This window comes from Chironomus tepperi, unplaced genomic scaffold (genome assembly GCF_022539635.2).
Source record: "Chironomus tepperi strain 1889 unplaced genomic scaffold, CSIRO-AGI_Ctep_v1 contig_223, whole genome shotgun sequence".
NCBI classification, from domain to species: domain Eukaryota; kingdom Metazoa; phylum Arthropoda; class Insecta; order Diptera; family Chironomidae; genus Chironomus; species Chironomus tepperi.
The window spans coordinates 1,362,269-1,387,671 of NW_027226345.1; the positions used below are offsets into that span (position 1 = coordinate 1,362,269).

Here is a 25,403-nt window from a genome sequence, read left to right on the forward strand (position 1 = left end):
AATAGTAACTTATGTGTTTCCAAGCTAATAACCTCTAATCCGGTCACTTAATATTAAAGGAATGTGTAAGGTTGAGCAAACGAGAGGGAATGAATATAAATGAAAGAGATAAATGATCACAGAAGGTAATAAAGTCGTACATTTATCATTTCTTACTCATTTAATACGAAATCTACATTTAAAAAGATAAAATAAGTCTCGACATTTGCTACATATTTATAACCATTCACGCATAGATTTTATAAGCGGCATTTTCAGATTCATGTCATACTTCCATTTTAAAAAGTGTAACTAACTTGAATGCGTATTTTGTTAATGCTTCTATTTTCTTGGAAACAACAAGTTAATTTCAAGGTTTTTACAATTGCATAATTTTTAATACATATAAAAAAAATTTCAATTTTCTGCCATTTCCATCTTAAAAAGTATAAAAAACCTTAATTATTCAGTCAATGTTGCGATAAAAAATTTCAATTTCTTTTCAATTATCAAATTAAATTTTTTTAATTTCAGGCATGCTGAACACGTGTTTATTGGAAAATTTTATGCTCAGCTTGACGTCAATGTGGTAAAAAATTGAAAATGATAATAAAGGAGAGCAAAAAAAGATAAGAACATTTTTTTGAAATGAGTTATTATGGAAATTAGCATGGTTTGTATCTATTTTTTCGATATCTTGCTTCCGCGGGTGATTTTCTTGGGATGGCTTTCGTGAGGGTGGAGTGGATAAAAGTGTCTTAAATGAATATTAATTGCTGTTTATGTAACACGAAAGATAAGAAAGAGAACCTTGTGATATTTGGAAGTATTAAATTTTGGGTAGCTAACGGATTTTTAATTTTTGAAAATTTGAGAGTTTTAAAAATTAAAAATTAAATTTTAAAAAAATGTTTTAAAGTTTTTAAGATTGAATAAAATTTAAAAAAAAATAAAACCTTTTTTGAGTTTGAAAATTTTTATTTAAATAAAAATTAAATTTTTTTCAAACTTGAGATTTAAAAATTGAAAATTTAAATTTAAATAAAAATTATTTTTTTAGAATTTGAGAGTTTGAAAAACTAAATGTTTAAATTGAAAAAAAAAAAATATAAACTTTTTAAAAATTTTGAAATTTTTGAGTTTATAAATTTGAAATTTGAAAAAAAAATGGAATCTTAAATTTAAAAAAGCTTTAAATTTTCAAAAATAGGAAATTATTTCGTGAAAGTTTGAAAATTTCAAAAAATATTTAAATTTGAAAAAAAAAAACGCTTTTTTGTCAGATTTTAAATTGCCAAAATAAATTCAAATTTCCAAGCTCTTTTAAATATTTTTCCCATATTTTCTTTTCATTTCCCCTTAACACATTCATTCAGATTTTAAAACTACCAACAGAGCTGTTCCGAATCTCATTTAATTTTTCCTTAATTATAATAATTATGCCATTGTAGTACAAACTTTATCGCCCTATTAACAATGAACTCATTAATTAATGTTGACAAATAAAAAGTCTTTTAATAATTAAAACCCATTACGCAACATAATTTTTGTTGAAAGTTTTCTACCAGAAAGCATTAATGCTAGTACTCAACTAATCCCTTCTCATTCCAACAACAACAATTTGAGTATTTTCCTATACATAAAAACATAAAATTTATTGTCAAAATCTTGACAGATTGAGTAGTAAAAACTTGATAAATTTCATCACTTCCAGTTGTGTCAATTAAATCTGTTCTCACAATAAACAGCAACAACAACAAAAATCTTAATTCATTTTGAGCTTTTACGCGTTTAATTTTTTTTTCTATTTTTATCTTTCATGTCTCATCTAATTTTTATCAAACACTTAAGGCTTCCGCAAAAGGCATTTTAAATAAATTCATTTCATTAGGGTTTTATCATATTATATGCAATTTCAATTCTAATCCACTTGAGACTTATTAGCTAAATTAAAATATTCTTTCTCTCTACATGCACGAGATTGAATGAGAATTTCTTTGGCAAGAAGGATTTTGTGGAAGAAGAATTAAAAGATGAAAGTTTGTAGTTTTGAGGAAGTTGAGCGCTTTTTTGTGATTTTGAAGGCTTGCATCCTTTTACTAATGGGAATCGAAATACGATCTTATGATTTCCTGGCACAAGCTCTTACCATTACACCATCGAAGGGTTGCAATAAAACATGACGGAATTTCAACATAAACTATTAATCTACTGTGAACAGTTCCGAGCAGCACAACTCATTCCCGGTATTTGGGGTCTCGGGATTGAAAACACAAGTTCGTTCTAAACTACAGGCCTGAAGCCTTAGTAGAATTATGAGGTTATTCGGAAAATGACAGCCTTACTCATTTAATTTTCAGGAAATGCAGAACGAACGCTAGAATATAGTATTAAAGTATTCGTCCCTATCAAGCTATTAGAGTTACCAATTCAAAAAATCATTAGATCCATTTATTCAACAGTCAACTGGACAACTAGCCAATTAATATCAACACGCAATCTTATCTCACATCATAACCAGCACGTATTAGAAATCTCTTCTATTTTCACTTCAGAAAAAAAAAGAAATGAAAAAGTTTTTTGCCTTAGCATGAAAATTTTATTAATCTGGATATTCTCATCACCTTATTCTCATTTTCATGATAACAAACTGAACAAATAATACGAAGAAGGAAACTGCGAACTAAGAAGAAATTGTCTGACGATTTAAAGCCCATTTCATCATCAATTTATGTGCGATGAGAGTCGGTCTTGCGAACATTATGATGAACGATGAGAAAGCAGGTGAATTAAATGGAAATTTATGAAATAAAAACTTCAATTGTCGGTAGTCTATATCGTGCTTTTCTCTTTCTCTTCTCTTTCTCTCTCTTACGCTTGTTTGTTTACCATTCGGCCGCTCATAAAGATTTTTTTTTCACATTTTCCTCATCTGGTGTACGTTACCGATAACAATCAGTCCGTGAAAGTCTTCAAATTTTTTTTTTTAACATTCTTCATACATTTTGCATCATAAATTAAATTATGCTACGTTGTTGATCATAAATATCATAACGTGATATGTGTTGTTAGTTAGCTTTGTGAAAATATGCAAACATTGTAAATGAAATGGTCATTTATTTACATTTACTGCTAGTTATTTTTCTTTCTTGAAAAAAGATTTCCACTTTAATAGCTGATTAAAATTTGAATTTTCACAATTTTCTAATGCTTCAGTTTCAACGATAGTTTGATATTTGGATTTCAACGACTTTAATGCTTGAGTTTTAGTTTTTTTGTAAAATTTGAACTTCAACGGCTCTTTGTATTTTGAACTTTATGTTTTTTTGAATTTGAACTTCATCGGCTCTTTGGAATTTGAAAATTATCGACTTTTTTGAATTTGAACTTCAAAGAATTTTGAAAATTTGAACTTTAACGACTTTTTTGAAATTTGACAGTTGTTGAAATTTTGACATTTTTTGAAATTTAAAATTCGACAATTTTTGAAATTTGAAAATCAACGAATCATTGAAATTCAAATTTAAACAATTTTCTGAAACTGTAAACGGCGCTTCAAAATTTGAAATCTCAATATCATTGAAAACTTTTCATTCAAAACTCTAAAAAATAAACTTCAAATTTTATCATTTCAACTGAGTCATTTTAAATAATTCTCAAGAACTCGTCAATCAAATATTCTTTACAGCCAGCAAATTACGGTAAAGTAATTTAATTTAACTAAATTATCAGCAACTTTAATACACATGCTCATGAATTTAAAATCTCATTTTTTTCATCATAAACATATATTTGTGATGAAATTTTCTACGTAATTTGTTGATGGATGATGATGATGCTTGAAAAAATTTATTTGCTGAATGTTTATATACGATAGAATTATGCAAATTGTCTCGGAGAAGCATCATGACTGAAACAGGGAGCGGATTAAGCCTTTTTTTCCTTCTGTTCAGGTAAATTAAATATTCATCATTAGAAAATTGTCATTTTCGTGGTAGATTTAACAATTTAAGCTCTTTTATCGCACTTTGAAGACTGCAAGGTTTTATGTGTGATGATGAAATAAAGCATCTGGTTAAGTACCACACAGCTTTTGTCTCATTATGGAAATCTACTCACTTTAAGATCATTATCTAATTTTTTGTAGTGATTGAGATCTAAGTTGAAAATGGGAATTAAATGCAGTGGGTACGTGTCACTCCCTATTTAATTTTAAAAGAGCATTAAGTATGATGATGAAGTCATTTCATTTAGCATTGAAGTGTGGGATGCTCAAGAACATGAACAACTAATGAAATGTGATGAATTATTCAAATTTTTATGACTTAATGGCGTGTTTATGCCATTTGATTGCAGTTATAGGAGTTCTTTGTTTGTTTGGGATTATTAGTTAACTTTGAATGATGTTAATTGTGGCTGTTTAGCATTTAATTGTTAGATTTTAATGTTTTAAATTAGAATTTGAGGAATATTACTCAACATTTAACAAAAACGTGCTTTATTCCACTGTTCTGTGGATTATTAGATCAGAATTTTCCATAATTCTTTAATAAAGAGTCAAGTTTGGTTCTCAAAAAGCCGTAAATTGAACTAAATACATTTTTTGAAAGATTTTGCATTTTTTTTCGCAAAATATGTAAACAAAAAGGGGTTGAAACTATGTTTGACCAATTCACCAAATCAAATTTGAATTTTAAAAGTTCGTTAAAGCAAAAATTAAAATTTAATCCAAATTTGAAACAGAAAAAGCTTCAGAATAACTATAAAATATGAAAAATCATCAATTCCAGATAATACTCATTAAAATTATTCTCAAGGTTGATCAATTAAGTCCGCTACACGCAGAATATCAAATTTCTTCACATCAACTTCAACACATTTTTATGTTTTCAATATCAAAACTCAATTTATGATGAGTATGTAATTTAATAGAATATATAATTTTCCAAATCATCGCAGCTTGTTCCATCCATCTCGACATAAAAATAGAAATCGGTATGAGCTATTTAGTAAATTCACTTTAAATTGCCATATTTACTTCAAATTACCTGGAAACGAAGGGGTTAATTTTTTGTGAGAGATTTACAAACTACATACATTGAGATTGTACAATATCATTACGTCGACAAGACATTGTGAACTTTAGCATATCAACATAAACATGAGGAAATAAACGAGAAATTCTCGAAATGTTAAATAACACAATTTTTTTTTATCATCTGAGTTGAAACAGCAGCATGGATATAATTTGATGAATTGCATCACAGTGCATTATTATTTTCTCTTTTGTTATGTTGATAATTTTCTTTTTATATCAATCTTGCTGTGCTTGCAATTTTTGCCGTGGTTTCACCTTATGTGCTTGGTATTCTATATAAAATTCCCTTGTGAAATGCATATGGATATGCGGTACGGTGATGATGATGATGATGTTATAATAGTGAAATGGGATGTTAAATTGTTATCATCTATTGCAGTTTCATTTCTTGTACAGTGAGGATGCATTTATTCTTAAGTTATGGAATTCTATTGCATATTTTGTGTGGTTTGTTGGGAATAAAGTCAAAGCTCTATGTCCAAAAGTTAAATTGAATTGAATTTTGAACAAATTTTTTATTCAGTTTGGAAAAAGATTTGAAATCTGTTACAAATTTCAAATCTGCAAAGGCATTTAAAATTTTGAAAAACGTTAAATTTTTAAAATTTTATAGTCGTTACATCTCTTGAATTTTGCAAAAACTGTATGATCTTCTAAAATTTTGAAATTCTCTAAAACGTCAAATTTTTTTGAAAATCTGAAAACTATTAAATTTTGATGAAATATTGAAAACCGTTAAAATTTTTTAAATTTCATATCTGGTAAATTTTGATTGAATTTTTCTTTTCGAATTTGAATATCGAATTTTCGAAAATCGTTATAATTCAAAACGTTCAAAACTCTATAAAATTTTCAAATTTTTGAATTCCGTTGAAAATTAAAATTGAATTATCCTACATCAAAGTTCAAAATTATCTACAAATGCTTTCATAGCACACCTAAATCCTCACCAAACTCTTTCTTCAAATTTAACTCCCTCAAAAAAAAAAAGCTTAGAAGAAGCAAATACGACCGAAGAAAAATGGGAAAGTTTTCTAAAGCCATAATTATGCCATATATTTTTCCATGTCATGACTTCTTTGTGCAATTTCTTATCTAATAAATGAGTATAAAAAAACGAAACTTCTTATAAAACATTTCAGTTTAGAGCTTTTGTGATGCAATTTTCAGCAATTTCTATGCCACAAAATTATTCTCGGTCTTATGCTTAAAGACATAACAAGATGATTGCAAATAGAATGGAGAATTTTGAAACTTAAATGACCGTTAATATTTATTGCTGTATAATTTGCACATTTATTAAGGAGGTAATGCGTGATTAGTGATCTTATTACAAATTACTTTCAAATAAAGAGCTTTTCGATCTTCCATAACGAATTTAATTAACTAAATCTTATTTTCAACTCATTTGCAATATCTGATATATTCATTAAATCAATGAATGAATTAAATTTTTCTAATTAACTCTTCTTCCTTCCTTCTTCTTTTTTCGACTTCCATTATGCACATATACAATGAATTATGTGTGAAATTACTAATAAGACATGAAAATTGTAAATAGGATGAAGAAGTACAGAAAGAAATTTAATGGCTTAATGATGTTTAATGGATTCGCTTGTAGCCGTTCTGTTAAAATGAATGTAGAAAAGTTTGAAGTACATGAAATTGCAGATATTCGCTGTTAGCTTCATTCTATGTCCTATCATTACTAAACCCTTAGATCGATGTAATACACGTGTTAAGACACCTCGTTATTATCGGGCATGAAAGGAATGCTAAAGGTTAATGAATTTCTATCGTCTTACGGGCGTCACGCAGAATACGATAGATACATGAACAAAAAAAAGTTTAGAAATTTGTTTTACTTGAGGAATTTACAGGCGGTGTCGATAGAGCTTTTGTCTTGAATTTCAGTATTTGAATAAGAGCTAGAAATTAAAGCTTGAATAAGTATCTATTGGTAATTTTTGGATTTCAATTTCAAAAAATGAATTCAGTAACTTTTGAACTTCAATTTCGAAAAGTGAGTTCATTGACTTTTGAATTTCAATTTCGAAAAGTGAGTTCAGTAACTTTTGAACTTCAATTTCGAAAAGTGAGTTCATTGACTTTTGAATTTCAATTTCGAAAAGTGAGTTCAGTAACTTTTGAACTTCAATTTTGAAAAGTGAGTTCAGTAACTTTTAAATTTGAATTTCGAAAAGTGACTTCAGTAACTTCTAAATTTCAGTTTCGAAAAAGTGAGTTCAATAAGTTCTGAATTTCGAAATTCTTTTCAAATTTGAACTTCTGATTGGCACATCCTTGATGTAATTTTTTTTCAAAAATTCGTTCTCCAGTCGAGTTTATAATGGCAAGAAATTGTTCCTTAATGAGATGCTGAAATCGATCTTATCGAGAATAATAGAAGATCTCATTGACTTGAGCCCCAAGGGTAACAAATTACGTACCTTTCCAGAACTTAATCTTAATAAAAAGAATATTACTTCTATTATATTAAATAGATAATTTTCTCATAAGTCTTGGACTTAATACAAAATTTTGTTTGTCAGATTTCTTTTCTCGGAACAGACATTAAGTATGATTGATTATGGAAAGACAGCATGTGATGAGAGTTTGGAGTTAAACAAAAAATATGTTTTCAATGTGAAATTCATTGACATGTTAAATGCGACATTGATGTATGAAAAATTCATGATGTTATGCTAAGTTTTTATGCTTTACGCGTGTAGTTATGCGGTGATTTGTAAATTTTAAGCTGTGAATAATGAGAAAATGTATTTAAGGTATTTTATGTAATAATTAGGTATGTTCAATTTGAAGTGTATTTAAATAGTTAAGTTTATGGAAATATGATGATTTAGGTAGTATTAAATGCTGTAATTATGTGAATTTGAAGATTTAAATATTTCGAAATTCTAAATTTAACACTTTTTTCAACTAAAAATTTAAGTTTGGAATTTTTACAATTTAAATTTTTTTCTTTAAATTAGATTTTTTACTCTCAAAATTTGAAGATTCAATTTTTAAAATTTGAAGATTTAAATTTGAATTTTTGAAGATTTAATTTTTGAAATTTGAAGATTTAAGTTTTAAATTTAGAAGATTTTAATTTTAAAAATTTAAAGATTGAAATTGAAGATTTGAATTTGAAATTTTTATGATTTAAATTTTGATTAAGAACAATCGTTAGATTTTAATTTTTTGGTTTTTTTAATTCTTTTATAAGTTTCAAATTTCTAAAGCTAAATTTGAGTTATTTTTGATTTGAAACTAATTTTTTAATATTTTTAAAAACTTTTAACAAAATTCACTTTTTCAAAAATACTTCACATAAAGACAATCAATTATTCTAAATGCAGGAAGCCAAAACTAGGAAATAATGTCACGTTTTGAAGAAATTACCACATTTCATCAGATGCTGACTTCATTAATGAAATTAGAAACGCTCAGACTCGCTTCAGCATAATAATAAAGCTTTAAGTTCTTGTAATATTCAACATTTCTTGATTGTCATAACAGCAAATCCACGGACAATAAAAATTCAATTCACCTTAAGTACCAATCTAAATTTTCTATTAAACAATTGAATGTTCAGCATGTCTACAAATTTGTAATAACATAAATATGAGATTTTGTTCAATTGATTCTGAGAATTTAATTTTAATGAAAATGTGAACGAGATTTTTCCTGTGTATATTTGAGATACAATAGGAACTAATAACCATAAAATAATGAAAATTTTCGGTAAATATACTTGGAAATACTATAAACTAACACGAGATTTTCGCACGTGAATATCAATGTACGAATATCATTGACATCGATTTTATTAGCTTCACTGTGCTTAAAATTAATTTTATTGTTTAGTTGATGTTGTACATAATTGTTTCCTAGTAAGTAAATGCTCAAAATTCTGTTTATTAAAATGTAAATGTAGCTTACAAATTACGTGGAATTGAATGAGATAATTATTGGATGTAATGTTACGTGTTTTGAAATTTTAAGGGTTGATTATGTTTGCTGGGAGAGATTAGTGGAAATATTAGTGAACTATTGTGGAGTTTCTTAAAGATTTTCTATGGGGTTGGTTGTAGATAGACTCTTAATTTGTGAGTTTAACTGCTATAAATGCTTTAATTTTATTCTAGGACTAAGTGATTTACAAAAATAGCAATTTGTTACTGATACTTAATGAAACTAAAGTGCACTGATAGCTAACATAAAGCTGTGTAAGTCACGGAAAGTTAGTGTTGAATTTAAATTTCCGGGTTCGAATCCCAAGATTAAGTTTTGATTATTTTCTGGATAAGGATGAATTCTGGATAACTTTTTTGCTTTCGAATTGTATTATCACTCCTTACCATCGCCTGAAACTCTTCATTATTATCAAAAAGAATTTTCAGAATTACATAACTCGATATACTTATTAAGTCAAATAGGCAAAAACTTAAAATAGACAATAGAATTAATCCATGAATTATTAAGTAAAAATGAGATACACTCTAGCAGACAATGAGGATGGCATGAAGCATCATGATACCATATGCTTATTGCCTGTTCGGTATGCAAGATTCATGAATAGTCACTACTAGAATAGAAGAATTTAATTCAAGGTGGGTAGGACCCTTCTGGATAAGTTCGTGCTAAGTGGTTGTCAATTGGTTCTAAGTAGAGATCCGGGTATTGAAATCCTTAACTCTATGAATGGCTACAATATGAGCAACATATGAATCAGGTTAGGTCTCGTAACTTTGAAGCCGTTTGATTATTACGTAACACATTTGAAGGATTTAAGTTTCTTTGCACCTCAAAAGATGAATCAACAATGAAATCAACATTAACCTGATACTGCACAGGTCAGCATAAAGTTCCAAAAGCATTGATGATCCAAAGTTAAATTCAAACTTTTCTGCAAAACAAACTTTCATGGACATCAAAAGCAAGTTCACCAATCATTATCTCTAAACTTTTTTCATTTTAAAAATTGAAATCTGATATAAAATTCATGACAAAGCAGAAAGTTGATATCAAAAATATATTTTTAATCTAAGTCCATTTTCAAATGTAATCTCATTGATATTTATCTCATATATCATTTATCATGCTCAACATATATGATATTTTTTTCAATATTTTTAAGGATAAACTAGATGTTGATCCAAATGTCATAAAGTTTGTAATTAAAAAATGAAATGAATCGAGAGTTGATTTAAAGTTTTATTTCATGTATGACTGCATGATTCTTTTCAGGCTAAAAAATTTTCCTTTCAATTTTTCATTTATGCACGAAAAAAAAGAGTGAAAATTTTTTTGTTGCCACATGATGAATGTCTGTGACAATTTCACTTCATTTCCTTCACATAGACTATTCATCTCAATTCAGCATGTAGTTTGCATAAGTATTTTATTCATATACATCAACATGAGGAAAATTGAAGACATAAATATGCAAAATAAATGTCAAATGATGAAAATTCACTTACTTCACTTCACTATCTCCTCCTTGTTTTTTTAACACTGTGTCTACACTTTGTCTATAGCACTTGACATCAATATATACATATGTGTTTGGATGTTCTTGTGTGTCGAAATAAAAAAAAATGGAATGAATATATAAATAAAAAGTTGTTTCAATCGATGTGAAATATTATGCGAAACACAAAAGTTATTTTAGGTTCATCACATGCTAGATGGTGGGGAGATATGATAATGTAAATTGACGATGAATTTGAATGAAAAATTGCATCAAAGGGTTGACCTGAAAATAGAAGGATGGAAAAGAAAAATTAGATATGGATGTAATATTATATTTTTTGGGAGGAAATAAATTCTTTTGTGAGAATGTTGAATTGGGAATGTGAAGCTTGGAGTGCTTCAAATGTATTTTTTGTTTAAATTTTGGAACTTTTGAATTATATTGGAATTTTAAATTAAACATTTATACATTTTTTAATTTAAATTTTATTGAAAATTTAAAATTTGAAAGCTTCAAATTCTAACAACTTAAAACTTAAAGTTTCGAAAATTTTGAAAATTCAAAAGTTAACAGTTTTTGAACATTTAAAAACTTTTAAAATTAAACAGATTTTAAATTTTCAAAATTTAACAATCCCTAACAAATTTAAAATTTAGTATTTTATAATAATTTAAAACTTATGAAGTTTTAGGAATTTTCTAAAATTAAGAAACAAAAATTGGAAGACTTTAAAAATTTGAAATTTGAAATCAAATTCAAATAATTTTAGACAAACTTCAATTTTTAATATTTTTAAATTTAATAATATGTTTTTTGTGTCAAAAGTTTGTTCTGTTAAAATTGCAAAATCTGCATTAAATGAAAAAACTGATCAAACAGCTTTCAATATTTTTATTATTTCCACACCCTTCCCAACAATTCCATTTTAAAACTCCAAAGCTTGCTGATTATACATAATCAAAATTAGAATAAATATCAAACTTTATTGCGTCATTGTTTGTTCTGACACAAAAACTCATTACACATAATTGTAACTGTTTATAAACTGAAAGGATGTCACGTTTTGTAATTAGGCATGCTCATAATTGATGTGGATGGATGGTGATGAGAAAAAAAAGTTCATGTGGAAGGATGAAAATCGATGTTTTTGGGTAAAATGTCATGTGTGTCCTGCCAGAAAATGTTTATGCATTACAATTCGATGGTTTTGATCAAATTGGATGCTTTTAAAGTTCATTTAAAATAGACTGCAAAGGATATCCAAAAAAATCATTTTTGACATGATATAAACTCAATGCCAACTTTGATCCACAATATTTTTCAAATAATCACTTCAAATAACATTGCAAACTCAATTCCACAAACTATCCAACATCGATTCCTTATTTTATATCAAGGAAGAGCTTAACTTGCTCTTCTATCAATTTCCAACATTCATTCAATCTTTTTCACATCCTTTTTTCTAAACTAATTTAAAATTCCCATTCAAACATCAACATAAATCTTGTGAATAAAAATAATATTTATTCTTGCATTAAATTTAGGTGGAAAGTAACAGCAAATAGCTTTAGAATTGCTGCCAGATATGTTACGAACACATTCCTATAAATTTTATTACTCAAACATTAAAAAGGAAGATGAATTGTTTTTTGTGCACAAAAGGGGGGAGATCATAGTGTGGCTTTTGTGGAAGTGGATTTTATGGTTATGGTTATGAATGGTGATTCGTGCAGAGGTGTAGTGAGGCTTTTCGCGAATTTGTGGCGTATTTGAGAAAATTGTCCAGTTTTTTCCATAATTGCTGCAATTTTAAATTGTGGATTTGATAATTAATAGAAAAAGGGGTGTGCAACTATAGAACAATGAATTAAATTTGAATTTGAAATGACCGTTATGATTTGTTTGATTAAATTTTCTCTATGATTGTTACAATTCAGAGTTATTAGTTTGTAGTGAATTAGATTATTTATAGAAAAGGGGTGTGCAACTGTAGAACAACGAATAAATTTTGAATTAAAAATGACCGTTATGATTTAATTTTTTTATCAAGCTTAAATTCTCAAACAATTTTAATGGATATGACTCCAAAATTTGAATGTTTAACAGACGTTATTCATGGTAAAACTCCAAAAAGCCTCAAAAACCCCCATTGACTTACCAACTTCCTACAATATTAGATAAAATAAATATTGCAAATATCTACAAACTTTAAACTTTTATCTAAATATCGTTCATTTATGTAAATCTATTTACTTTTTTTGTTTGTCATTTTCACCCCCAAACAAACCAAAGCATTAATTTGCATGAACAACAGTAACAAAATAAGCTTCCCACACACACCCCTTATTCACTTTAATTCAAAATAATTTTTTGCATCAAACTTTTTCAAATTTTCACAAAAAATTTCTCAAAAGAAATAAGTTCTTATATTCAGAAAAAGAAAAAATTGTTAAGAGCAACATCAATAACACAGAAAGATAAATAAAAGGGGTAGAAAAGAAGCTATAGTGAAAATGAGATTATCGACACGTACATAAATCCAATTTAAAAGGATATATGAGAGATTTTTATCTATCATTGAATGAGTTTTTTTTTGTTTGTGTTTACTTTTACTCACTTTAATCTATTTTCATTTGCATCTGAGTGAAAATGAAGCTTTTGCTGCTTTCCATTTACTGCAGTAAAGCGATTGAGCGATTTAAATGAATTTACAGTGCTTAACGTAGGTTGTAATTTTACTAAATAGACACAGAATTGATATGAATTGGATACAGAATGAATTTATTTAATTAAGCAAGAGATTTAATGTTGAATTTACTGATTTTCTGCACTTAAAGCAAATTTTAAATTTTAACGGATAAAATATATTTGAATTTAATTTTTGCATCAATTGTTTAAATTTTCTAATTTTAGAAATACGTTAAACTATAATTTGAACCAAAAATTGAGTTTCTTCTACTTTTTCCCCATCAATTTCCTAAGAAATTCACCGTAAGCTCACTAAACTCCATTAAAATCAGCACAAAAAATCCCACATTGTTTACAATAACAACAATCTATTCCCCCCTAAGGATAAATTTCCACAATCTCAATAAACATTTAAATCCATTACAACGAAAAGCCACTAATTGAATCCATATCAAAGCCATCTGACTTTTCTCCTGAATTATGAATGAGATGTGAACATGGTGAAGTAAACAATCTCATTAAAATTGCATTGTAATCAAATTAAATTAATTTGCATCAATTCTCTCGTAAATTAACTGTGAAGTAAAGTTCAAAGAAACTTTAACGTAATTAACGATTCCGTGGTAAGCATCAATTTAAATTAATTAAATTAAAAAAAATGCAATGTCAATTAATTTTGAGGTATGTATTATTTTTACTTTTGGAGAATTTGAAGTGTAATTATGGACCTTCAAGTGATCCGAGCTGCATATGAAGGCAATTATTGTGGTAGCTATTTATCGATTTTTCCAAAAAAAAAATTCAAAAATTAACGGTCAAATTAAATTTGAAATGATAATAAAGACTTATTTTGAAATTAACGGTCAAACCAAATTTGAAATGATGACAAATACTTATTAACGGTTCAAAAAATATTCGAAATATAACGGTCAGAAAATATTCAAATTGATGAATTTCAGTAGTCATGAGTCAGCAGCTCGAGCAGCTTCATGAAACTATCCATAAATAGAAAATGTCCTTTATTGTTGACTCATCATTTGCCATTTACAATACCCAAAATTGACAATAACTAGTTAAAAACATGAAATTTCCATTTAATTTTTTTTTCTGTGGCTTTTAAAAACAAAACTGATCGCATCAACATGAACGATTGCATCATTGCCAGTTTTATTCCCTTTGAATGGACCCAAAAAACTGAAAATTTTAACATTTGTTATCCGTACAAAGTGAACAAATGAAGTACAGCAATCTAGAAACCGCATGATGACACTCATCATTCGCTATTGTCGTGATTGCTTTTATGCTCACAATTTTTTTTGGATACATTTTAGTTGCCATTTTTCCGTGTCAGATTCTTATGTCTATATTTGAATCACAAACATTTAACTGTGAAGCTATTGCTTCAAATATTTAAACGCTTTTTTGGTGCTTATGTGTGTTCATGTTCGATGTGCCTTTATACTACACACCCTCTTATGTCGATGAATAAGAGGAACAAAAATTTATGACAACGATCTAGAGAAACACAGAAATGTGTCATTCAGAAATCATCGTGTCCTGCCTTACTGTCTGCATATCTTCTACGTCTATTTGTGTTATCGTCATTTTTACGATACTTTATCCTGCATGTATGACAATTTCCGGAAAATGGATGACAATAATCGGAGGAAAAGTGATACGTCCATTGTTAGACCTAAATGTGTCAAGTTAAATGAGCTTTTGTGGTCAAATTTTTATAGCTCAGTGAATAATTTTCATCTGGTTTTAAAGGGAAAAATTTAATAATTGCTTTTGAGAAGCTTTATTGCATGGCGTATGTCTGGTGATCACTGAATTTTGCAGAAGTTGTACACAGGAAATTGAGTTTTGAATTAAACAAATTGGATATGAAGAGATTGGCATGGATTTTTTGAGCTATTTTTGAATTGAAAAGAATTGTGAAAAATAACGGTCATTTTGAGTTTGAATTATTTTTTGCAATATTTGAAACTAACTTCACATCAGGTTAATTTCAAAAATTATCCTTTTGTAACGGTCATTTGTTTTTTAAAAGTTCAAACCAAAGCCAACTTCTAGCAGTTGAAAACCAAAAGTGTTCGAAAGTTCAAAAGTCTCCAACTCTAAAGCTTCAAAACCAATATTAAACAACATAATTCATTTAAAAAGCCAATTGCGCTGCAAATCTTAAGAACTTTTCAAGGTCGAAACATAACTCATTTCCTCTCACAACTTATTACAATATACAGGATATTAAATAAGTATTTCTATAAGTTATTTCTTTTAATTCCGAAGCGTAAAAAGCAAGCAATAATTTATAAAAAATTGATATATCGACACAAATACGAACCGATCTATTGATTATCATCGTACATACTATGTAATATAAAAAAAGCAAAACTTTCTAGGTCATGTTCAGCAATAAAATAAATTTATTTTTGCAAAATTAAACTAAGAATGTCATTAGATTAATGTGTTACGCAAGTAAGTGTGTTGATTATAACTGTCCCGTTCCAGATGACAATAATTACTAATGTGTACATGATCCAAATAGCCTCAACTGAATAAAGCTCAATCATGAAAGAAAGATATTATTAAAAAATTTCATGAATAATGTACCAAAAAATAAGACGAATGATCCAACAACAGTCACGAGTCATTCTCAAGAGCCCTAATGCATGCATATATTCATGTACGTCTATTAAATTATTCATCACTTCTTTCATTTTTATTTTTGTTGATATAATTTTTTTTTCTTTTATCCCATAGAATGAATGAAATTACTGGCATATCGTATCACTATAGTAGAATAGGTTAGCATGACAATGTCATCATCATGCAATCTCATGAAAATAATAAAAAGTAACAGCATAGGGAGAGAAAAAAAGCACAAAATTTTACTTTCATCATCATTGTCTCATTTTCATTTTCATTTATTTAATTTTCATTTTGGACACAATTGAATCTCCGTAGTCGAATTAAAATCTAGGCCTGCATTAGTACGTACGTATCATATTACGGTCATTCTTAATTTTCATTCGTTTTCTTTCTCCTCTATTTTTTTTCTTCTCATCTTTTGCAAGCTAGACCTCATTACAGTTCGTGCCAAGTCATGATTTTCATGGTCATTTTCGCTTTTTCGGATGGAATTAATGAACTTTTGAGAGAGATTTTTTTTTGCAAGGTGAGGGAATTTTCTGCGATTAATTTTGTGGTGACTTTCTGCGGTGAAATTTCGGCAAGAAATTCAGATTTTTAGACTTTTAATGTTGAAAAGTGAATTTTGAATGATAAATTCTTATTTTGAAGGGTTTTAAGATGCGAAAACTAACAGTAAGGGGTGTGAAAATACAAATTTCAAAAACAAGGGTGTCAAATACGAATGGAGAACATTAAAAGGTGTGAAAATATGAATTCACATTTAAGAAGGTTCTTTGAAGAAAAAGCAATTTCCAAAACTAAGGGGTGTCAAAATATGAATTTCAATAACAAAAGGTGTCAAAATATGAGTGAAAATTCATACGGGATGTAAAAATACAGATGCAATTTAATGAATGACAAATTTATGCAATTTTCAATAGTAAGGGGTGTCAAAATATGAAATTCAATAACAAAGGGGTGTGAAACTACAAATTTAAATGATCAAAGGGTGTGAAACTACAGTAACTATCCAAAACACAATTAAACTACGAATTACCCAACAAAAATACTCAGATTAAATTTTAAGTCTTTAAACATTCCACAGCACCATCATCAAACTACTTCACTTTCCCCTGCCTAGCATACAAAATTATTCTCCAAAACTACAAATTAACAGAAACAATTGAAAGTGACTTCCCGAATAAATTTTTTTTGTTTCAATTTCTATATCCACAACAACAAAGAAAATTCCCAAACTAAAACTCTTTCAAGTCTTATTTTTTTTGGTAAGAAAGAAGAACAAAATAAAAGATCGGAAAAGTCTTCTTGTGGTCGATTTTAAACAATGGGCACAAAAAATTCTGAAAGAAGTAAAAAGAAAAAAAAATTTGTTTTCAGGAAGTTTGCAATTTTTCACTTGATAACTTTTTCATAGGCTTTTGGTGACTTGCGGTTTTCCATTGTTTACGAAAATCGAGAGCTTCAATATTCAACAATGAAATGAAAAATTAAATTAAATTGATTTTTTTTGCTGCTTTCTTTCAAATTGATGAAATTGAATGAGATTTGGGAATACTGGGATGAAAATGATGGATGATGAGTGTGCATGGTAAAGAGATGTATGAGAATTTTAAAGTTATTGTGTAAATAAATGCTTGATAGATGACAGTACAGACCGTATAACACAGATTTCTTTATGTTTTATGCATGAAGATTTTTTTGTTAGTTTTCATGATTTGCGGATTTTTGTGCTGTAAATTGTGATGAGTCTTTTTTTGTCTTGTCAATTAGATTGTGCTTGTTTAAATTGGAATTTGTGATATTGTCGAATTATGGAATCTGGGTTATGAAGTCTTGTATAGATTCAGTTGTCAGTTAGAGATTAAGGCTTTTGTGGCTGAAATGTTTAGAAAACGGAATTGATAAATTTCAGATTTACTCTTTTGAGTAACGAACTTACGCCCTCAAAGAGGAAGAGATTGAGCTTCATATTTTAATGGGAATCGAACCTACTTGACATAAGTTGTTCATGTCATCCATGTGGCTGCCATATGACGTCTAAGTGATAAGGTTCATGTTGTCTCAACTGCCATAGAAATTGCCACTTGGATGACATTCGACGCCCATCTGACTGCCATGAAAAACTTGTTTTATTGAAGATTAAGGTTCGAATCACATTCAAGTATGAAGTTCTAATCTTTTCCTCTTTACAGTTAGTTAGATGGATTTAAGTTCGATTCCTATTAAAGTATGAAGTTCAATCCTTTCTGCATTGAAGACTTTAGTTCGATTTCCATTAAATTATGCAGCCCCATGTAAGTTTGATTCCCAAATTAATGCCATTTCTAACCTTAAAAATCATTAAAAAATTTCCAAGAAATTCATTCAAACTCATCTCAAGAAGGCAACAACCAAATGCTCTTTAACCTCATTACGAATCCCACCCATCTCTTCCTCTAGATTCTTCCATTACAAACCATCCACGTGATAATTACATTACGTCAAATAAATTTTCAATTTACGAGTCACTAACTTTCAATTATAAAAGACCTACCACAATACCTCTTTATTAATCTCTTTCTTAAATGGAGAAGTTTCTATTGAACTTTAGCCTACATTCTTAATAAAAAAGTTTTTTTACCTCTTGAGAAGCTTAAAAAGTGTTGGTTTGGAATGAAAATTTTTAAAGTGTTTTTTTGGTTTCATTTGAAAATTTTGAATGTTGAAAATCCTTCTTAAGTAAGTTAAAAGGATTCTTAAAAGTTTTTTCAACCTTAAGGTTTACGATGATTTACTGAAATATGAATGAATTGGGGAGGAAGAGTGTTTTCAACTTTGGAAACCCTTCCTTCTACCTGGAAACATCAAATACATCATTTGGGATTATTTTAAGCAACACAAGACTTATTGAGGTAATTTGGATGGTTCAAGTGAATTCTGTAAAGATCACGTGGATGACTAAAGAACTTTTGGATGGAGGATGCGGGTGGAGAAAGTAATGCACTTATAATATGTCTACATGTGCATCATTTACGAACAACCCCACAAAATAACCATCATGTTTTGATCCATTTCGAATTCCATTTCGATGCAGCTATAAATTTTATATGCAGCAAAATAAAAAACTGAAAATTCATCATTAAATTGATGTTTAAAATTAATTGAAAGGCAGGAGTGAAAAAAAGATAATTTTTATGATAAATCCATGGATTTTAGTATCAATGAAAGTTAATGAATGAAAATGTATTAAGTTGTTGAGTTAATGATGCTAAAACGCAGTTTTAGGATGATTTTAGAAAATGTTGTAAATTAAACGGTTTTATAAAATTTGAAATTTAATATTTTCGAAAAATTTTCGAACTTTGATACTAAATTTGAAAGTTTTTATAACGAACTTTTGAAATTTTTCCATTTTTCCTAATTTACGTTAAGTTTTCAACATTTTAAACTAAATTTGTCAACCTTACGGTCTCAAATCTCAAAATATTAAAGCTTTACAGCTCCAAAACCAGCCAAACTCACAAAAAGTTCATCTTATCTCGCAAAAATCAGCTAACATCCAACAAAAAAAGTTCACACGAGGAACATTTCACCTATGAATAACATCCGTTCATCATTTCACTTATTAAAAAAAAAAGTGTGTATGCACAAACACTCTGAGTAATTAATTCTTTCATCACTCAACGGAGATTACGCAAATGAGCTCATAAACACATTCGATCGCGTCAAAAGCACTGATTGCGAAAGAAGAAAGGCACGAAAATCAAACATTTTGCTTTAATAGCGATTGATTTTGCAAAAATTGAGCACTAAAGTCATTTATGGCATCGGAAATCCATTCCGAAAGCTTCATCATCATTCAATTTTTGAATCGTAAATGAAAATGTCATTTTTGTAAAGGTAGACAAACAATAAATAAAGCATCTTATGACATGTGACTTAGTCAATAAACATAATATGTAGCTCATTTCCAGTTGATCATCTACAAAACATCATCATCTTTCGTTTAATCTAAAAACATGACGCGCCACTTTCACGTTTATTCTTTTAACATCCCCGAGCAGGACACTGCGACAATTTTCAATTCAGAGTTGAAGTACAGGCACCTGTCACAGCCAAAAACCGTACAATTTCTTAATTTTCTTACAAAACCATACCAATTATCAAGAAATTGTACGGCTTTTGTCTGTTTTCTTACAAAACCATACAAATTATCTGAAAATTGTACGGTTTTTGCACATTTTTTCTTACAAAACCATACAAATTATCAATAAATTGTAAGGTATTTGTCTATGACAGGTGCAACTCTGTTTCAACTTTGTCATACAAAGATGCCAAAAACAGCAATCGCAGTGCTAAAAGAGCATCTTCAAATCTTGCTATCTACGCACCGACTTAGCAGTTCCCTAGCGACTCAATTGGGCTACTCGGAATTATTATGAGATCTTTTCATAGCTTGTCATATCTATACCGACATTATTTGAACAGACACTTTCATTTGTTGACATTATTCACATATTGTGTGAGCTTTTTTTTTGTGAGAATATCTCTAGAAATGTGAATGTGCTCTTCTTATTCTTATGCTTAAATATGAACCAGAAACGAGCCAGAAGAAGACTTATTCTTATTTTTTTTTGAACACAAGTGAATAATGGATGAAGACGATGAAGATATTTGTGTGTGATATATTTATTGTTTACCGTACTTCCATTGTATGTCATGTGAAGTAACATATTGTAGTTTTCCATATTATATTTGGATAAGGCATCAGAATCAAGTGGTCGACTTGGTGATTTTCTTTATGCTTCTTCTTCATGATTTTCATGTGAAAAATAATATATGGGAAAATTTTTGTTGTGAATTGGATTGAATATTGGTGTAACATGTTGGCTAGAATGTTGATTGACTGGAAGTGTGTTACAATGTATACCTTGAGAATTGGGTTCATTGAATCATAACGAGCTTAGTAATGGAAAATTGTAAAATTCTGTTGAATTTGTAGGTGTTTCAAAAGAGATAGGGGAGACTAGTGATTGACGTTGTAGTGTTGGATACTGAGTTAAGTCTATGGAGCGTATCGATCGATATATATGTGAAACTGCCAAAGCAATAGTATAATCTCTTGGGCGAGTGGCTAGGCATTAGATCGGTAATTTATAGTTCTGTTTTATGTGAAGACGTGAGTTCGATTCTCATCAAACGTCGATATGACCCTTTTATAGAATAGACTTGTCCAGAACCCTATATTTGGGGAAAATGCAGGCTTGCAGTCTTCAAGACTACTTCCAGGTTTAGGCGAACTACAAAGTACAGCTGGAAATTGTAATCTGCACATCTAAGATGCAGGAAATGCAAGCCTACTCGTTTAAAACGTAAAAACACAGGAAATGCAGGCCATACTGTTCATAGCCGAACCCTGGATTTGCAGAGTGACCACGAATCATGTCCATATTACTAAAATATCAAATTACAACTTAACAGCCATTAAAAACACATATTAAAAAATGTATGCAAAAAAACTTCACTGCCAAGTCTGACTCATATATAATTACCAAGCTAAATATCCATACATCCTATCCAAAAAACTATCCAATTATTTCATTCTCAATCTTAATTATATAATTAATTGAAAATTTATTAGATATATTCACATAGCTTGATGTAAAACAATCTCATTATGTATCGCCAATGAACGTATATCCCATTAAACATAACAAATAAGCATGTTCATGGTTTACATTTCGCATGAGAAACAAATTTTATGTGACTAAAAAGTGACATTGACATTAAAATAAATTAATGCACATATCAGCACAGTCTGACGCTTTACAGTCATGTTGGCGTAGCTGGATGTAGCATTTTAAAACCACTTTTCATGTAATAATTCATTATTTGTTCACTAAAAAAAATATCTGTTGATTCACGCATGATGCATACCAGCAGCCCTTCATGACAGCTTAAATAGATGTCCTCGTAAGTTTGAGAACATAAATATATACGAAGATGGAAATAGCGTACAATATCGTGACATGCGGATTATAATGAAGCATTCAATAATTTAAGAGCAGCAATGCTTGGGAATTGAGACTAAATTGGATTAAAGGTGCGTTATTTGATGTCGGAAGGTAGTTTTAGTTTGTAACGGACTTTTTGGATTCAAAATTTTCAATTAAATTTGAGAAATTTTTTTTAAATCTAAAAAGTTCGGTAAAAAGCTTTATAGTTCGTTTTAAGTTTGCAACGGACTATTGAGATTCAAAATTTGGGTGATATTTTTCAAATCTAAAAAGTTCGTTAAAAATTGTCAACTTTTAAAGGTCAGTCAAAGACACAAATTAGCATCCTAATTTGCTACAACAATGAAATGTTCTTGAAGTACAGCCTTCCCAATTAGAATTTTTAATAATATTCACATCACATAATTGGTGTGTATGGCCGCATCACGACGATGAACGAAAATAATGAGAATAGAATAACAACATTTTTTAATTAATGAACAAATGTTGTTATTCATTATTTATTTTCAATGCCATAGCCCGAAAAATCTCTCTATTGCTGTCCCATCCAAAGTCATTCCATTAGAATTTTTCTGCACGTTTATTTCCACATCTCATTATCATAAATTTTATATTCTTAAAGGCACGTAAAAAAGAAATCTTTACTGTTTTTGGATTGTCATTGCTTGCCCTTTTTCATGCCTTTCTAAATTGTTTGTTTTGTACTCACTCCTTTCAATTGCTGGCTAATGTCGCATTAGATCACAGAAGCTTGTGATCTTTTGAACGAAATTAATTTTCTAGCTCTCTGTGCTGCTTGATAATAAGAAAAGTTGAGTGAAATTTCAATTTATGGGATGTGAGTCTGGAGACAATCATGGTCTAGGTACCCGACTTAATGTGAAGTCGGTCTGAATTGTTAAAAATGGATGCAAAACAGACTTAGAAACTACTGGGTATTGCGCTTCGTATTGGGAACTCGCATAAGGAAGCCAGCAATAGAGCCAGCTTCTGGCGACTCCTATGGGAAGTCATGGATCATAATTGATTGTGATTTTAATACATAGCCTAAGAATAACCCAAATTCACCTTCCCAAACATCATCTTCCTTCCAGCAAATCCCCAAAAACACTCACTTTTGGCAATCTAATCCATTGTTTGTTTCAAATCGCAAACAGATCAAGTCTTAATTTTGAAATTTCTTAAGAAATCAAGCTCAAAAGTCTTTGGAGAGAATCAACAATGGAAATAATGTTCATCTCATTCAAACATCTCCAAAGAGAAGAGCTTAAGATTCTACAAAAAATTGCTCATCAAACAACCGAAAATAGGTCAATAATTCTGCATTCAAAATGGTCATCATTTCTTTTTATTTAATGGTTCCACAACCTTTTGTTGTAGAATTTTAAATCTACTGAGAATAAAGTTGCTGAATCACAGCGAGATTTGTGGGGGATATCTCCTGTGTCACGTTTGATTTACTTTTATTGATTTTGTTATCAATTCTTTTTAGGGGGATGTAGTTAGGGTTTGTTGTTTTAGTTGATATTGGCCATACAATGGCAAGCAATAGAATCAGCTTAATAAGCCATATCTAAAGGATGGTCATGAATCCCATCTGATGGCCTCTGATCGGAATCGAACCCACGTCTAGTCAAGATATCGGCCTCTGGTGGGAATCGAACCCACGTCTTGTCATAAGAAACAGTTCTCTGTTGCATAGGCAATCGGCCACGAAGGCCATAATATCGCATTGACAGATTCGCCTACATAAGGCTCGATAACCCAGATTCCAATCTCCTCCTACTCCATAGAGAAGAATAGTCCTTAAATTCCAAGTAAATCATTTGAAATGAACAGATCCATCAAATTCTCCCCCCTAAATACACCCCTGATTCCATTTTCTGTTTATTTTACCAAAATCTTTCCTTTAGTCAGTCTTTAAGGTAAATAAAATTTGCACATAAATCACTTGATAATGAAAACAGAAGAGAGAAAAGTCAAACAGACACGGGTGACATTCTTATTTTTGTTTCGATATCAATAAGAATTGGAATTTACATCCCGAAATCATTAAATTTAAATTTTTCGATCACTATTGGTTCCCTTTTTAAAGGAGATGTACATCCTGCCTGTATCTATTTTCGATAGTGAATTGCGAACAGAAATATTCAAATCCAATTGATGATAAGGAATCTTGATTCTAAATGCCCTGAAAACTTTCGATCCGAAAGACATCCACAGAATTCGTAACATGCTTCATGCTGATTTCTCACTTCCCTTTTTCCAATAGTTTGTTTCTCCTTTTTCTTTTGCATAATTTTGTTGTTGCCACAGATGAAAAAAATTTTGTTCTTCTTTTTCAAGTTGAGGCTTTAAGTTTTTTGTGTTGCTGCTCGCACTGCTGTTTATTGTTTGTAGATATTTTTATCTATTCTTTGTTTCTTTCTCATTTCTTTCCTTTACATTATATGTACTCAACTAACATTTGTAAATTTAGTTTGAAGTTGTTATGGTTTGGGAATTATTAGAGCGCAGATATGATCGATTTTTTTAGATGGTCAAGCTTGGAATGGATGTGTGGCTTTAATGTATAAATTATATTTTGCACTTTATAAGTATAATCTGATAATTTTGAGATTGTCATAAAAGTCGTTCGAATTTCACAAGTTGGTTAATCGATTCATTATCCTGCACTATGCTGTGATTCTGATTTGGTGCCAAATTCGGTTCAAATCTGGCAACATGTCGGCATGACTCTGTCACGGAATAGTGTCAGGGATCAAATATTCGACACCAGACTGCCATGACACTAAGCCGTACAGATTTGGACATAATTCGGTACCAAGTCAGAGTCATGACAGTTTGGTGCCAAATATTTGATTCAACAATTGATTTCTGCCATTCCGATCCTTTCATTTGTCTAGGTAGTTAAGGTTTGGAGCTAAGGTACAGTGGGTCAAGTATCAGCTAACCGACTTACTTTGCTAGAGTTCGATCCTAAGGATTGTCAATTGTGACTAGGTCCACTAAAGTGGTATACTTTCAGTCATGCAAATGTGTAGGTTTGGACAAAACACATCAGTCTTCGATGTGCTGCCCTCGTCATTCATTTATTACACAATGCCTTTTTTTCGAGCCTTTTTTGGGGTCTGATGCACATTTTATGACAATTAATTCAAATAAAACGTTCTACAGCTATATCAAAATAATAAAAGAGCATCAGATATAGTTAGTGACATGAAATCTTCAAAGAATGTTAATACCTAGCATGTGCCTTTAAGGTGCTTAACATAACTTTTTATGACTGTATCTTAAAAGCCATAATTACATGACAAACGAACACAAAAACTCAAACAATATTTTATTTCCAACGAATATTTTTTAACATCCATATTATAATAATATGCTACACATCCATATACTTTCCTAAACTCTAGACAAAGAGTAAACAAAAGAAGCACTATTGCCATTGAAACATTAGACTAAAGGAAAATAAAGAATAAAAAAAAACATTCTGAAGAGT

At 29.5% G+C, this 25,403-nt stretch overlaps 1 protein-coding gene across 2 annotated transcripts in view; it reads right to left on the minus strand.

Moving 5' to 3' along the window:
- Window positions 1-25,403, minus strand: part of haf (leucine-rich repeat and fibronectin type-III domain-containing protein hattifattener) — a 97,684-nt gene that overhangs the window by 42,540 nt on the left and 29,741 nt on the right. For both annotated transcript variants that reach the window (XM_070640991.1, XM_070640990.1), the window contains exon 2: window positions 10,564-10,838. The gene's annotated coding sequence lies outside the window, so the exon portion shown is untranslated. The remainder of the gene's footprint in view (window positions 1-10,563; window positions 10,839-25,403) is intronic.